Source organism: Schistocerca gregaria, chromosome 5, assembly GCF_023897955.1.
Source record: "Schistocerca gregaria isolate iqSchGreg1 chromosome 5, iqSchGreg1.2, whole genome shotgun sequence".
Classification (NCBI taxonomy): Eukaryota; Metazoa; Arthropoda; class Insecta; order Orthoptera; family Acrididae; genus Schistocerca; species Schistocerca gregaria.
Window position 1 is genome coordinate 426926375 of NC_064924.1, and position 15246 is coordinate 426941620.

Below are 15246 nucleotides of genomic sequence, written 5' to 3' on the forward strand. Positions count from 1 at the left end.
CTTCACCAAATATATATTTTGAGGATACAGCATTGTTTTATTGCTGTGTACATTTCGTCGATTTATTATCCGCCTCCAGATTCGATTACCGGCAGGGTCGGAAATTTCCTCCCCTGACGGACTGGGTGCTGTGTTACCATCATCCTCACTTCATCCTCGCAGACATGCAAGTCACCAAAGTGGTGTCAACTAAATAGACTTCCACCAGGTGACCAGTCTACCCGACCGGAGGCCCTAGCCACATGTACATTTCATTCCGTCGCTTTATTATTTCATTATACACGTATTAGAAAAGGGGCACTTAATTTAGTCTGCTTCCTGGAATTTGAATGCGGTGGTAAAATCCCAGTAAGCGATATATATGCCTGTGACTGCGTCGCTCTTTTGTTCCGCAGCTACGTTTGCCCGGAATGGCGAGTACTGATCGACTGGTTTGGTATTCGGGCGGCGCGTGGGAAACGCCGCGATTCACCCGGAGTGGTGGTGCCTAAGTGAATTACTTTGTCACTTGGCAGTTGGCACCCTGAATGGTCTGCCAGACCTCCTCCTGGACTGCTGGAACGTTGCCCTGGCAACCGCTTCGTTGCTCACAGCGATAGAACACTCTGACCTTTCTATACTCTCACCACTTCATCAGACCTGAAGCAATCAAGCAACCACTCCTATAAGGGCGATCAAAAAGTTTCCGTTCGAAGGCAGAATAGGTATGCCAGTCGGCACTGAGGCAATTATAATAATAGGTTAAAGCTAATAGTTCGAAATAATTATTGCTTTAACATTACAGTAATCTCCATTTTCATACATTTTCATACATTCGATGCAAGGTCGCAACTCCTTTGCTTCTAATGCCAAACTAAAATAAGTTCAAATTCAGTATTCAGTTGAGGTTTTTGGCTCTGATGCTAGCTGTACAGTCAGCTTAACGAAGTATTATGAGATTCACGAACGTAAATGGAAGTCTCATCCGAGATCGACCGACGCCTTATGTAGAACGGAGAAAAGCACGAAATTTGATGCACCATTCTTCTCTTCTCATAGATGCTGATAACATTAGCACGATAGCACGCCAACAACCGACTAGCTTGGCCGCTTCTCAGATGCCCATTCCCAAGGGCAGGACCATAACAGTCCGCCCTGTGTCATTGTCACTTATGTCAGTGGAGTTCCTAATTTGTGGCCCATATTGCCCCTAGAATTAATTCCCAACCGTCTCAGCTTGGGTGATACACTTTCCTTGCTTCATCACGAGCCTACGAAGCCCTCAGGTGGCGTTCCATCTCGTGGTGGGCGCTGACCGTTACGTTTAGGACCATCAGTGTAGGTTTAAAAATAGAGAAAGATAATGTCATGTCATACGATCAACCATCAAACATGGCCACACAATCCCATTAGTGATATCACGTACGACTACCTATACAGTACGCATTTTGTTTGAGCCGCAGTGACGAGTGCTACGTTTGTTCACTATAATGCAAAACTGAAAAGTGTGTTCGTCGGATAAAACTACATACTTCGGGAAAGCGACACTTTGATTTAAGCGCCCACGAGATTGTCCATCAAATATCAAACGTTGTGACTTTTCATTACGTTCCATTGCTTCCAACAGTTGAAAGAAAAGTTTGATACAGCTTTATAATTTTGAAGAATTCGGTGTACTGTCACCCATGGGATATTGAGCTCCTCTAAGGTCACCCGAAGAAACTTGCTGAAAACTTTAAACCTGAACCTTCTGCTGACAAGGGTTAAAGCCTTTAAACGAGTATTGGAGTTTCAATAGAACCATTAGTAATTCGTTACAAATGTCGATTTCCTACTTATTCTTTCTTGCTGCAATCAGTTTCAGTTTTAGTACAAGTGAAATCATCAACTTCTGTAGATGACAGATCACATACACGAGACATGTTTTACAGTAACTACTATTTTTACACGTGACCCCTGCAGTGGAGCTGTCGGCTATCCCTTCATGCGTGCAGAGTACGTAGAACTATTTGCTCCCCACAAACGACGAAACTAAATTATTAGTTCGCGTTTTCGTTTGTTGCTGCTCATTATAATGTCTCAATTTATTTAAAATCCTACCAAGCATGAAATAACGTGAAGTTATTCATTGTCTACTTATAACAAATGTAATAGCTTCTTTAATTCCATCTTGTGCAAATTGAATGAGACTGCAGCTGGTCGAAGGCTTGAAGAAAATAGATACCAATAGCCATAATTTCATTTTATAATTTGGTTACCAGTTTCGGTGCCTTATTGACACCATCTTCAGGCCCTTATACATGTAGCTACATAAGACATCTCATCTTTTGTACTATTATAGGGACGACTATATGCGAATGGTTTCCGTAGATCTCTTCGTAGTAGTCGTGGACCTTTCACACGTGAGTTGTCGTTAAAGGTGTGAAGGGTCCGCGTCTACCGATAACAAGTCGACGCAAACCAGTTGGATATAGTGGCCCCTATAACAGCACAAAATATTAAATGACTAACCTACTTACATATATAGTATAGGCTTGAAGATGGTACCAACGGGACACCGAAACTGATAACTAAACAAAATTATTGAATAAAATTATGGCTGTTGGTAATATTTTTAAAATAGCATATAAGTGGACGAATTTCATCCGAAAATTAATGAAACTGAGAGAAAAAAGGCAATGAGTGATGAAACGGTAAAAAAAATAGGTAAGAGTGCTTAGTAATGTTCAATATAAAGTGGGCAATGCCCTATCATTATCGCAAACTTGGTGCAGAAAGTTGATGGCAAATTTCAAGAAAACAGGCGCATTACGATTACGTAATTATCTGATGGGTTTTCTCAATTTCCAAGAAATGTTCTTTATGAAACTGTTATAGAAACCTTAAAGTAACGAAAGTTGTTCTAACTTTGGGTTAACAAATAAGGCGGCCCATTTTTGTGAGAATGTAACTCAGAAATTAAATGTTCGTTATTAGTAACACGTTAGTATTATTTTGAAAAGTAGATTTAAATCACATAATTTCATGTAATAATAAAATTATTATGAAAATGAACTTATGATAGTTTTACGTAAAAACGACACTTACTTGTAGCTCTTCGTTAGTAGCGGCCCCTGCCCAACAATATTGGGCCATCTCCGAGATACAATTTTTGTTTATGCTTAAATTAAGCCAAATTATATATGGAGGCAGGGGTAGCCTTGCACGGAGTGATGCGATACAGTGAACTGTGTCTAGCTACATTACTCCTACTTGCCTAACAAAACACATTAAAAATGTACTGCAAACATTTACTGTCGAAAGCAGATTTTTGAGTCCACACATGGTTTTGATTGGTCCTTGTGCGAAAAGCATGTAATTACTATTATCTTATCGATGGTACATGTTCTCTGAACAAGTTGTTTTGTCCTCAAAGTCGCTTTTGCTCATTAATGTGCAGAAATAAGCAACACATGACTTTTACATGTATAAGGGGGCAGACAAATGAAAACTAGACATATGGAAAAAGGAGGCAAATTCTACTGTTTCTAAGAAATCTCCGTAACTGTTAATACATTTATCCCACTGTCAGACAAGACGGTCAATCTCTTCATGCAAGAATGTTTGCAGTTGCCTACGGAACCATAATTGTACCATCCTCATTCAAAGCAAATCGATGGCCATGAGTGTCTTTTCTCAGGGCTCCAAAAACATGGAAATTGCATAGGGAGGGACCGGGACTGTATGGAGAATGTGTAAAGGCTTCCCAAAGAAAGTTCTCAATTGAAGTGGAAACAACAGGCAAAGTAGCTCCAGGAGAGTCATAATAGTTGTAGGGAGTTGCGGTTACAACTCCACTTTTGATATCAAATTGATATTGATATTGATTAAATTTATCATTTAATCACCCCCGCCCACCTACGCCCACCCCCGCCTACGACTACACACATTTCTACTTATAACAAATGTAATAGCTTCTGTAATTCCATCAGGAATGAAAACTTCGACTATTTTGATGTGAGAACTACCGACGCCACGTGTTTTTCTCAGTCTGCACGTGTGCCCAACACCTTCCCCGCAGCCAACCAGCCCTATTTTGTCACAAATTTAGAATTTTGGCCGGAATTTAGAATTTTGGAGGGAATTTAGAATTTTTGTGGGAATTTTTTTGTCCTAGGGTTGTGCTGACGTCTCATCCCACACTCCACCCGACTATTGATGGGGAATTAAAATTGGTAGTACCCTTTCCGGGACACGACCCTGGTCCTCCTGGCAGGAAGCCAAATTGCACCCCCGTATCACAATTAAACCACCAGAGTCACTTGGAATTGACGGTAAATTAAAAATGGCAATGACCTTTCTGAGACTCGAAGCCTGATTCTACTGGATGGAAAGCCCAAGTGCACGCCCTAACACACAGGAACTGTCCAGATGCGGGAAGGGAAAGTTAGGTTAGTGAACTTTATTTGTTCTGGTCGGGAAACTGACGCAAAGATCGGTCCTAGTTATATAATTAATCAAAAGATCGGGCATAATTACATAACTATATGAATGACGCTACACAATGACGACATAAAATCGTAACACAGCTCAAAAACTGACGATACCGTACAACTGGTGTCATCATTCTGGGAAAAAATTTCGCAATACCCATACCTACAAGCTAGCAGGGAAAAGACAGAGCTGTAAGGTACTATCCATATTCTTTTTGGTGGGAAATACGTTCAACAGACGAGATGCTGTTGTTGGATAGAGAAAAGTTACATGAAAGCATACGGTATCTATTGCTGTTTGACAGCAGAATTCATTACGGATGCCTGCTCAAAAACCATCCTACAGCCCAGGTAATCGAGTCCAACACACGATACCACAAATGATAGAAAAAATGCGACACAGCTCTAATTACACTTCGAAATTGTTGCGAAAAAACCCGCACTCTTAAAGAAATCGTTCTAATGCAGCACATGTACTGGGGGAAATCGTCGTCCTAAATGACTGCAAAGCGGTCAGTAGTTGAACGTGCGTTCTCGTCAATAAGCGTCCACAAACAGCTGAAAATCGATGCCGTCTTCCTCCCGCCCTCCACCTCTCCCTCCCTCCACCTCTCTCTCCCTCCATCCACCTATGGGAGAGGTACAGGCTTCTCGAAATGGTCAGCTGCTCCGCCGAGTGTTTCAGTTTCTCGGCTCACTTGCTGCCCACCCTTTGCTGCCATCCTCTGCGGTCGCTGGCCGCACTCGTCTTTCCACCATCTGGCCGGCACCTTAGGGTGACGCTCCTATGCCAACACAATAAAGTGCAACTTGTTCGCCTAAAATATAGCGACACAGCCCCCACGCACACCCTCTAGGCAACGAGCGGCTGTGTCCGGCGAACACTCACAGGGACGAGCCTTTGCTGTTTTTCTGTCGACCCGCGTACGGCTGCAGGTCCCACCAAGCCCTCCACGGCATGCTTTCAGGTGGCAGCCCTAGACAACACAAAAGGGAAATTAAGTAGCATAACTCCGCCAATCCGCAAAACGCTCCAGATGGCTCTTTCAAAAGTTGGCTACATGCGAAACACGAAGCCCCTGCCGCCTAAAGCGAGCGCATCCTCACTGCGGCAGCTCTCTGAACCGTGATAAATGAATGCTATCCCGACTGATAGAGAGCCGCGGCCTGTTAGGGAATTCGCCCGCAGCAGCCTCTCGTTCTGCCATAGAAAACACTTTCATTTGATGTCAATGCATCTATAATCAAGCATGTATTTTTTTTTAAAGGAAAAAAGAAACATTTGCGACCATAATAGATGTCCTCCTTACGCGATAATAGGCACAGTCCATTTCCTTTCAGTTTTATGAGCAAAATCGGTATAGTTTTTACTTTCGACTGCAGTCGCATCTCATCATTTTGTGACGTCCAGCGAACTCTTCCACCACCGACTACAAATGAGCAGCAGAGACATACCCATCCTGCTTAAAATCAGGAAAAAACTTCGACTATTTTGATGTAAGAACTACCAATCACCGCAGAATGACCTCGTTATTCTGAAACTCTCATCATAGTAAAGAAAAAGCGAGAATTTAAACTCCAAAGAACAAAATCTGTATTATGCTGTTTCTTCCAGCTTGTTGAACAAATTAAACGACCTGAGAGAATCTCTTGCTCTCATTGTATGCAAATAAACTCTCATGCACTTGTGTATTACAAACATTTTGGACAATCTTTCACGCCATTGGCACACATGTCTGAAAAAATAAAACACATTAATTTAATGTTTGACAACAAGAAGCTATAATTCAAGAGAATGTATCTGTTTTGTACACTGTGACAGCTCCCCTTTTGCCATTGTGAAGCTATATCATACTAGCATTTACGAAACAAATCGTGAGAGCGTCTCTCACCCTGTGTATTTGAGAGATTGAAATTTCGTTAAAAGATATCGCCGCAACGAAAAAAAAGAAACGTTCGTCAAGAATCATTCCATGCTGCCCTAGCCTTCTCTTGCACTTGCCAGGTGGCACGTCGTTGATACCAATTTGATAGTCTAATTAATTAAATTGGTCATGAGAGTCAATGTATGGCTAGTAATTTTTTTTTTTTTTTTCAGCAGTCGGATTACACTCGCCAAGTAGGAAAACTGGGAATACAAGGAGGGAACGTGCTTTTCAAGGTGCGTTCCTTTTCTTCCTTCACAATATTCGTATTGACATTGTTCCAGTTGTTAAAGTCCAAATTAGCAGTGCGCCGGTAAAAAATGCTGCTACTCATTTAATTACGTTTGTGCAGCGCTCCACCTGAAACCCCTTTTATTTGCAACAGCAGTATTCCAGCAGAGCAAAAACTCCTCGTTTCTCTCTTGATAAGTAACCAGAAAGTCTTTACAGAGGGCAAATAATTTACGGTATAATTACCTGAAATAAGCAGTAAGTTATTTCTTCTATCAGACATATTGCTGCTGTTAGTAATAGCGTATTTCAATCATCACAAGAAAGGTAAAGCTATCATCAACTTGAAGGCTGGTTTGAGACCATAGTGCTTTGGTATGCGAGGCCCTATTGGACGCAGACTGCTTTTGCCTTCCTTCGATCTTTGAACTCGTATGACCTGCCAGTTACAGGGGAAACCACCAAAATTCTTATCAAGGGTTCGTAGTCTGGTACTACTCCACAGAGTCACCCAGACATAAGCAGCATGTCAGTCTACTGAGTAATTTACAAACCTCTAACGTTAGCCATGACGCTTTGAGATATGTACCCCAAACCATGTCAAAATATATTAGTGCTCGGCTGTAGAACTACTCAGTCAGCAGGCAGTCAAAATTTGGGACTGGGAAAGTACCGTAGGTCTATCTACATCGAAGTTTGTGAAAACTGCAACCACAAAAAGAATGGTCAAAACAATCAAAATCCAAATTCCGAACGACGTCTATCAGTGGTAAGAGAATGAACACAATTCAGAAAGAAGGGGATTTAAACCCCTCTCTGGCCATCCAGATTCAGTTTATGCAACGCTTCTCCATATTCGATTACAGTGAATGCCAGAATGCTTCATTTGAAAGGGACTCGACTGATGCACTTCCTCACCTCTGTCTAGTCTGAGCGCATGCTCCATCTTTAACGTCCTCCCACCAACAGCGCGTTAATCCCTAGTGATTCTTTTTCCCTTCCTTGGGAGGATTTGCAGTGAGCCAACAATAATTAACTCACGTTTCAAAGGGACAGCCTCGGCAACATCCAATCCTTCGTGATCGGAAAGTTGGTACCGGGTAACTTCGCAGGTATGTGATTGGTTCGATGAATGTGTGGCAAAGAGAAACCAGTACGCTATACCGGACGGCGAATGTTCCACAAAAATGATAGTAACACCAGATGTGTCCCCAGCAAACATAATAGGATCCCTGTGTCCTCAGTAGAGATAAACGATTTCGCAGATAGGACCAGCAACTATGTAATATTGTTCACTGACGATGCTGTTGTTCACAGAGAAGTATCTTCATTGGGTGGTCTTGAGAAAATGCTTGGACAAACTTTCCACATTGAGTAATGAATGGCAGTAAAATTTACAATGATAAGTATTGAACTGTATAAAAAACCGTGAATTACTTACAAGCTACAGCGTGCGCACACATTATTCAACATGTAAACTTCACTGCAGATATTTGGATCTAGGTCATGTGGCGCAGACGAATAGCGAAATGCTGCGTGACCCGCTAAAGTGTCGGAACTTCGAGGCTGTCGACGAATTCCAGAATGACTGTTTTCAGCTCACTTATGGTTTTGGGGTTATTGCTGTTCACTTTTTTTTAATATAGCCCCACAAAAAAAGAGTCGCATGTGTTCCGATCAGGAGAATATGGTGACCAATCGAGGCCCATGCCAGTGGTCTCTGGGTACCCCAGAGCCAGGATGTTGTCCCCAAAGTGTTTTCCTGGACATCGAACCTCTCCTGCTTTGATGGAGTCGATCTCCGCCTCGCATAGACCACATCTAGCTGATATCAGGGTCACTTTGGATAATGTTGATGAAATCATCTTCCAGAATTTTTATGTACCGCTCGGTACTCACCATGCCATCAAGGAATATCGCACCAATTACTCCGTGACTGAACGTTGCACACCACACAGTCACTCGTTGCGGGTGAAGAGATTTATCGATCGCGAAATGCGGATTCTATATTCCACAAAAGTGCCAATTTTGCTTACTAACGAATCTATCAAAATAAAAGTGAGCTTCGTGGCTAAACCAAACCACAGTGTGCATTCTAATTCCCATCATGCCCTGTGGCCACTTGTGCAGTTTGAACGTCCTAATGCAAACCGTTCAGAAATTATGAAGATTTTATTTCATATAATCGAATATTTGTCACGCTATAAGTGTGGATATTTGCCTGTAAGAAAGAGGAAGAATATGACAATATGCAATTACAAGAATAGTGGTGAAGTTCTTGAGAATGTCACATAGTATATTTACAGATAATACTAAGCAACGACATGAAACGACAGGGAATGCGACGATGACGTGAAATCAGTATTAAGGAAGGCGAATGGAAGACTAAAAGTTCTTTGAAAGAGAACACGGTAAATACAATGTAACTGTAGAGATAATCGCATACAAGGAGCTAATCTAACTTTATATTTCTCCAGAGTTTCGATCCTTTCGAACGAATTCAGAGCTGCGCTTGTACGATTGTAACAGGTAGGCAGCGGCCACATGAAAGATGAGAGAAATGCCTGGGAGACTTAACTACGAATCGTTGGAAGGAAGCTGACGTAGTTCGATAAAGATAATCCGTAGTCGAAGAAGACAGCACAAGGTTCACGTTGGCGCTGTCACTATCCTATATCTCATGTAGGGATCATGGACGAGAAATTAGAGCAACTCCAGTAGGCAACTACTGTAGACAGTAATTTTTCCCTCGTTCAGTATGCGAATGTCATTGCACGGAAAACAGCTAATGTTGGTAGGAATTAGTCTCCATCCCAGAGTGTACTGCGTCTTGTCCGCAGCTCGTGGTCATGCGGTAGCGTTCTCGCTTCCCGCGCCCGGGTTCCCGGGTTCGATTCCCGGCGGGGTCAGGGATTTTCTCTGCCTCGTGATGACTGGGTGTTGTGTGATGCACGTAGGTAGTTCTAAGTTCTAAGGGACTGATGACCATAGATGTTAAGTCCCATAGTGCTCAGAGCCATTTGAACCGTTTGTGCTGCGTCTTCAAGACTGTGGTAGAGGTAAATGTACGAGGAACGTTCAATAAATAATGCAGCACTTTTTTTTCTGAAAGCAGGTAGGTTTTATTCAGGATTCCAACACACGATATTATCACCCACTCTTTTCATTACAAACGCCTAACTTTCAAAACAATATCCGACAATTCCATGGCCTTATGCCACCTTACTGCGAGAATCTGTATGCCTGCATGGTACGACTATACTGGTCTACGTCGGAGCCAACGCCTTGCTGCATCAGTAACCTTTCCATCATCCTTGTGCCGCTTCCCCGCTTCATCATTCATTGAGCCAAACAGATGGAAGCTAGAGGGTGCGAGATCCGGGTTGTAGGGTAGGTGAGGAAGAACAGTCCAATGAAGGTTTGTGAGTTCCTCTTGAATGCGCAGACTTGTGTGAGGCCTCGCTTTGTAATGGAGGAGGAGGAGTTCGTTTGCACTTTTGTGATTACGAACACGCTGAGGTCGTTTCATTAATTTCCTGACGGTAGCACGGTAAACTTCAAAGCTGATTGTTGCTCCATGAGGGAGGGTGTCAAACAGAATAACCTCCCCTCATCCCCTCCCCCTCTAGAGTCCCAGTAGACCGTCGCCATAGCTTTACCGGCTGTTGGTGCGGCTTTGAACTTTTCTGCGTAAGAGAGGTTGTGTAGCGCTAATCCGTGGATCGAATTCATATTTCATCGCCCGCGATGACATTCCACAAAAAAACTGTCACGATCAGCCCAGTAACGCGCAGGCAATTCCGCACAGACGTTCCCTCTAGGCCCTTCAGTCCGGAAGCGCGATGCTGCTACGGTCGCAGGTTCGAATCCTGCCTCCGGCATGGATGAGTGTAATGTCCTTAGGTTAGTTAGGTTTAAGTACACTGCTGGCCATTAAAATTGCTGCATAAAGAAGAAATGCAGATGATAAACGGGTATTCATTGGACAAATATATTATACTAGAACTAACATGTGATTACATTTTCACGCAATTTGGGTGCATAGATCCTGAGAAATCAGTACGCCCTCTGGCCGTAATAACGGTCTTGATACGCCTGGGCATTGTGTCAAACAGAGCTTGGATGGCGTGTACAGATACAGCTGCCCATGCAGCTTCAACACGATACCACAGTTCATCAAGAGTAGTGACTGGCGTATTGTGACGAACCAGTTGCTCGGCCACCATTGACCAAACGTTTTCAAATGGTGAGAGATCTGGAGAATGTGCTGGCCAGGGCAGCAGTCGAACATTTTCCGTATCCAGAAAGGCCGGTACAGGACCTGAAAAATGCGGACGTGCATTATCCAAATCAAATTTAGGATTTCGCAGGGATCGACTGAAGGGTAGAGCCACGGGTCGTAACACATCTGAAATGTAACGTCCACTGTTCAAAGTGCCGTCAATGTGAACAAGAGGTGACCGAGACGTGTAACCAATGGCACCCCATACCATCACGCCGGGTGATACGCCAGTATGGCGATGACGAAAACACGCTTCCAATGTGCGTTCACCGCGATGTCGCCAAACAAGATACGACCATCATGATGCTGTAAACAGAACCTGGATTCATCAGAAAAAATGACGTTTTGCCATTCGTGCACCCAGCTTCCTCGTTGAGTACAACATCGCAGGCGCCGCTGTCTGTGATGCAGAGTCAAGGGTAACCGCAGCTATGGTCTCCGAGCTAATAGTCCATGCTGCTGCAAACGTCGTCGAACTGTTCGTGCAGATGGTTGTTGTCTTGCAAACGTTCCCATGTGTTGACGCAGGGATCGAGACGTGGCTGCACTATCAGTTACAGCCATGCAGATAAGATGCCTGTCATCTCTACTGCTAGTGATACAAGGCCTTTGGGATCCAGCACGGTGTTCCGTATTGAGCTCCTGAACCCACCGATTCCATATTCTGCTAATAGTCATCGGATCTCGACCTACGCGAGCAGCAATGTCGCGATACGATAAACCGCAATCACGATAGGCTACAATCCGACCTTTATCAAAGTCGGAAACGTGATGGTACACATTTCGCCTCCTCACACGAGGCATCACAACAACGTTCCACCAGGCAACGCTGGTCAACTGCTGTTTTTGCGGCCCGCCACGAATTCCTTTCCTGTGCTAACCTCTTCATCTCAGAGTAGCACTTGCAACCTACGTCCTCAATTATTTGCTTGACGTATTCCAATCTCTGTCTTCCTCTACAGTTTTTGCCCTCTACAGCTCCCTCTAGTACCATGGAAGTCATTCCCACATGTCTTAGCAGATGTCCTATCATCCTGTCCCTTCTCATTATCAGTGTTTTCCACATATTCCTTTCCTCTCCGATTCTGCGTAGAACCTCCTCATTCCTTACCTTATCACTCCACCTAATTTTCAACATTCGTCTATAGCACCACATCTCAAATGCTTCGATTCTCTTCTGTTCCGGTTTTCCCACATTCCATGTTTCACTACCATACAATGCTGTACTCCAGACGTACATCCTCAGAAATTTCTTCCTCAAATTAAGGCCGGTATTTGATATTAGTAGACTTCTCTTGGCCAGAAATGCCTTTTTTGCCATAGCGAGTCTGCTTTTGATGTCCTCCTTGCTCCGTCCGTCATTGGTTATTGTACTGCCTAGGTAGCAGAATTCCTTAACTTCATTGACTTCGTGACCATCATTCCTGATGTTAAGTTTCTCGCTGTTCTCATTTCTATTACTTCTCATTACCTTCGTCTTTCTCCGATTTACTCTCAAACCATACTGTGTACTCATTAGACTGTTCATTCCGTTCAGCACATCATTTAATTCTTCTTCACTTTCACTCAGTATAGCAATGTCATCAGCGAATCGTATCATTGATATCCTTTCACCTTGTATTTTAATTCCACTCCTGAACCTTTCTTTTATTTCCATCATTGCTTCCTCGATGTACAGATTGAAGAGTAGGGGCGAAAGGCTACAGCCCTGTCTTACACCCTTCTTAATACTAGAACTTCGTTCTTGATCGTCCACTCTTATTATTCCCTCTTGGTTGTTGTAGATATTGTATATGACCCGTCTCTCCCTGTAGCTTACCCCAAATTTTTTCAGAATCTCGAACACAACTTGCACCATTTTATATTGTCGAACGCTTTTTCCAGGTCGACAAATCCTATGAACGTGTCTTGATTTTTCTTTAGCCTTGCTTCCATTATTAGCCGTAACGTCAGAATTGCCTCTCTCGTGCCTTTACTTTTTCTAAAGCCAAACTGATCGTCACCTAGCGCATTCTCAATTTTCTTATCCATTCTTCTGTATATTATTCTTGTAAGCAGCTTCGATGCATGAGCTGTTAAGCTGATTGTGCGATAATTCTCGCACTTGTCAGCTCTTGCCGTCTTCGGAATTGTGCGGATTTTGCTTTTCCGAAAGTCAAATGGTATGTCGCCAGACTCATATATTCTACACACCAATGTGAATAGTCGTTTTGTTGCCACTTCCCCTAATGATTTTAGAAATTCTGATGGAATGTTATCTATCCCTTCTGCCTTATTTGACCGTAAGTCCTCCAAAGCTCTTTTAAATTCCGATTCTAATACTGGATCCCCTATCTCTTCTAAATCGACTGCTGTTTCTTCTTCTATCACATCAGACAAATCTTCACCCTCATAGAGGCTTTCAATGTATTCTTTCCACCTATCTGCTCTCTCCTCTGCATTTAACAGTGGAATTCCCGTTGCACTCTAAATGTTAGCACCGTTGCTTTTAATGTCACCAAAGGTTGGTTTGACTTTCCTGTAAGCTGAGTCTGTCCTTCCGAGAATCATATCTTTTTCGATGTCTTCACATTTTTCCTGCAGCCATTTCGTCTTAGCTTCCCTGCACTTCCTATTTATTATTAACTGCTGTTTATGTATGAGAAATCGGTTGGAAACTTTCCTCAAGTAGGTGTCGCCACCGGCTCCAACCTTGTGTGAATGCTCTGAAAAGCTAATCTTTTGCATATCACAGCATCTCCTTCCTGTCGGTTAAATTTCACGTCTGTAGCACGTCATCTTCGTGGTGTAGAATTTTAATGGCCAGTAGTGTAGTTCTAAGTCTAGAGGACTGATGGCCACAGATGTTAAGTCCCATAGTGCTTAAAGCCATTTGAACCATCTGAAGACGGTTCTTCGTTGCTCTTTGTGGTCTTCTGTTACAACGGCGAGAAAACCAGCAGGCAAACACATCTTTGAGTGGGACTGGTGGACGAGTGTCAGCACAGTTAACAGAGATGTTCAGATGATCAGCAAGGTGTTTAATTGCAGTCCTTCGACCACGTCGAATGGGAGTGTCTGTACGTTCTACATTGCAGGAGTCGCAGCTGTCTACGGCCGGCCGGCACGCGGGAAACTGGACAAGTTTGCGCCACACTGTTGCGCTGATGACAGACGCTTCTTCCAAAGGCTCACTGCCATGCCTCCATAGACATTCTGCAAGTGTCTGTGAATATTTTCTGTGCTCTGGTTTTCAGCCAAAACAAACTCTAAGACAGCTGTATGCTTGGAACCTATCTTTGTTACATATGCCATTTTGAAGGCTACGTGTTGCGCCGCCACTCATCGGAACTTCCAGAACTTATAGGGGCTGAAGTGGAAATATTCCACGGTGTCCCACAACAAATTACGCATATTTCCAACAGATATTGGCTGAGAAAATAAATGTATTGCACTACTTACTGAACAACCCTAGTTAAAATTGTATAGACCTCAATAAATTTAGAGCCATTAAAAGGTATCGAAACATGAAACCAAATAAATGATGACTAACTGAAACCCTCAGCTGCCGACAGGTGTTGTTGATATACCCAGCCATTGACCTCCGTCTGTGCGAATGCGCACAGGTTGCCCAAACTCTTACGGGAATCGCCAAAGCGTGCACGAGTAATGAGTGAATGGGCAAATGTCTATAAGGTACAGTACATAGGTAGAATTGTGGACAGTTGGGAATGTGGGTCTCACGGAAAGCGTGCAAGGGGTAAGTTCCTGCAGTCGCGCTATTTATCTGTGTCCTCGGTAGCTCAGATGGATAGAGCGTCTGCCACGTAAGCAGGAGATCCCGGGTTCGAGTCCCGGTCGGGGCACACATTTTCAGCTGTCTTCATCGAGGTATATCAACAACACCTATCGGCAGCTGAGGGTTTCACTTAGTCATCATTTATTCCAGGGAAAAGCTGCACGTTTATCTACAGTATCTGTTCTTTCTAGAACAATTACTGTCTTCATATATATATGAAACCAAATGTCGCATTGCTTCTTCCGCGTCAAATGGCGTGATATCAACAAATGAATGTCAGCCCCTGGTAGCTGAGTGGTCAGCGTGACGGAATGTCATACCTAACGGCCCGGGTTTGATTCCCGTCTGGATCGGAGATTTTCTCCGCTCAGAACCGGGTGCTGTATTGTCCTTACCATCATCACCTTCTCATCGACACGCAAGTCGCCGAAGTAGTGTCAGCTCGAAAGACTTGCACCAGACGAACAGTCTACCCGACGGAAGGCCCTAGCCATATGGCATTTCCATTTCCAACAAATGAATATACAACATTGTAGAGTCTATGTCTTAAAGAAGTACGATGCAATACGAAGGAACAGA

The 15246-nt window shown here is 43.4% G+C and overlaps 1 non-coding gene across 1 annotated transcript; it reads left to right on the plus strand.

Annotated features, from left to right (window-relative positions):
- Positions 1–14660: 14660 nt before the first annotated feature.
- Trnat-cgu (transfer RNA threonine (anticodon CGU)) lies at positions 14661–14734 on the plus strand. Its single transcript has one exon. It is a non-coding gene; the product is annotated as a tRNA-Thr (tRNA).
- Positions 14735–15246: the final 512 nt, after the last annotated feature.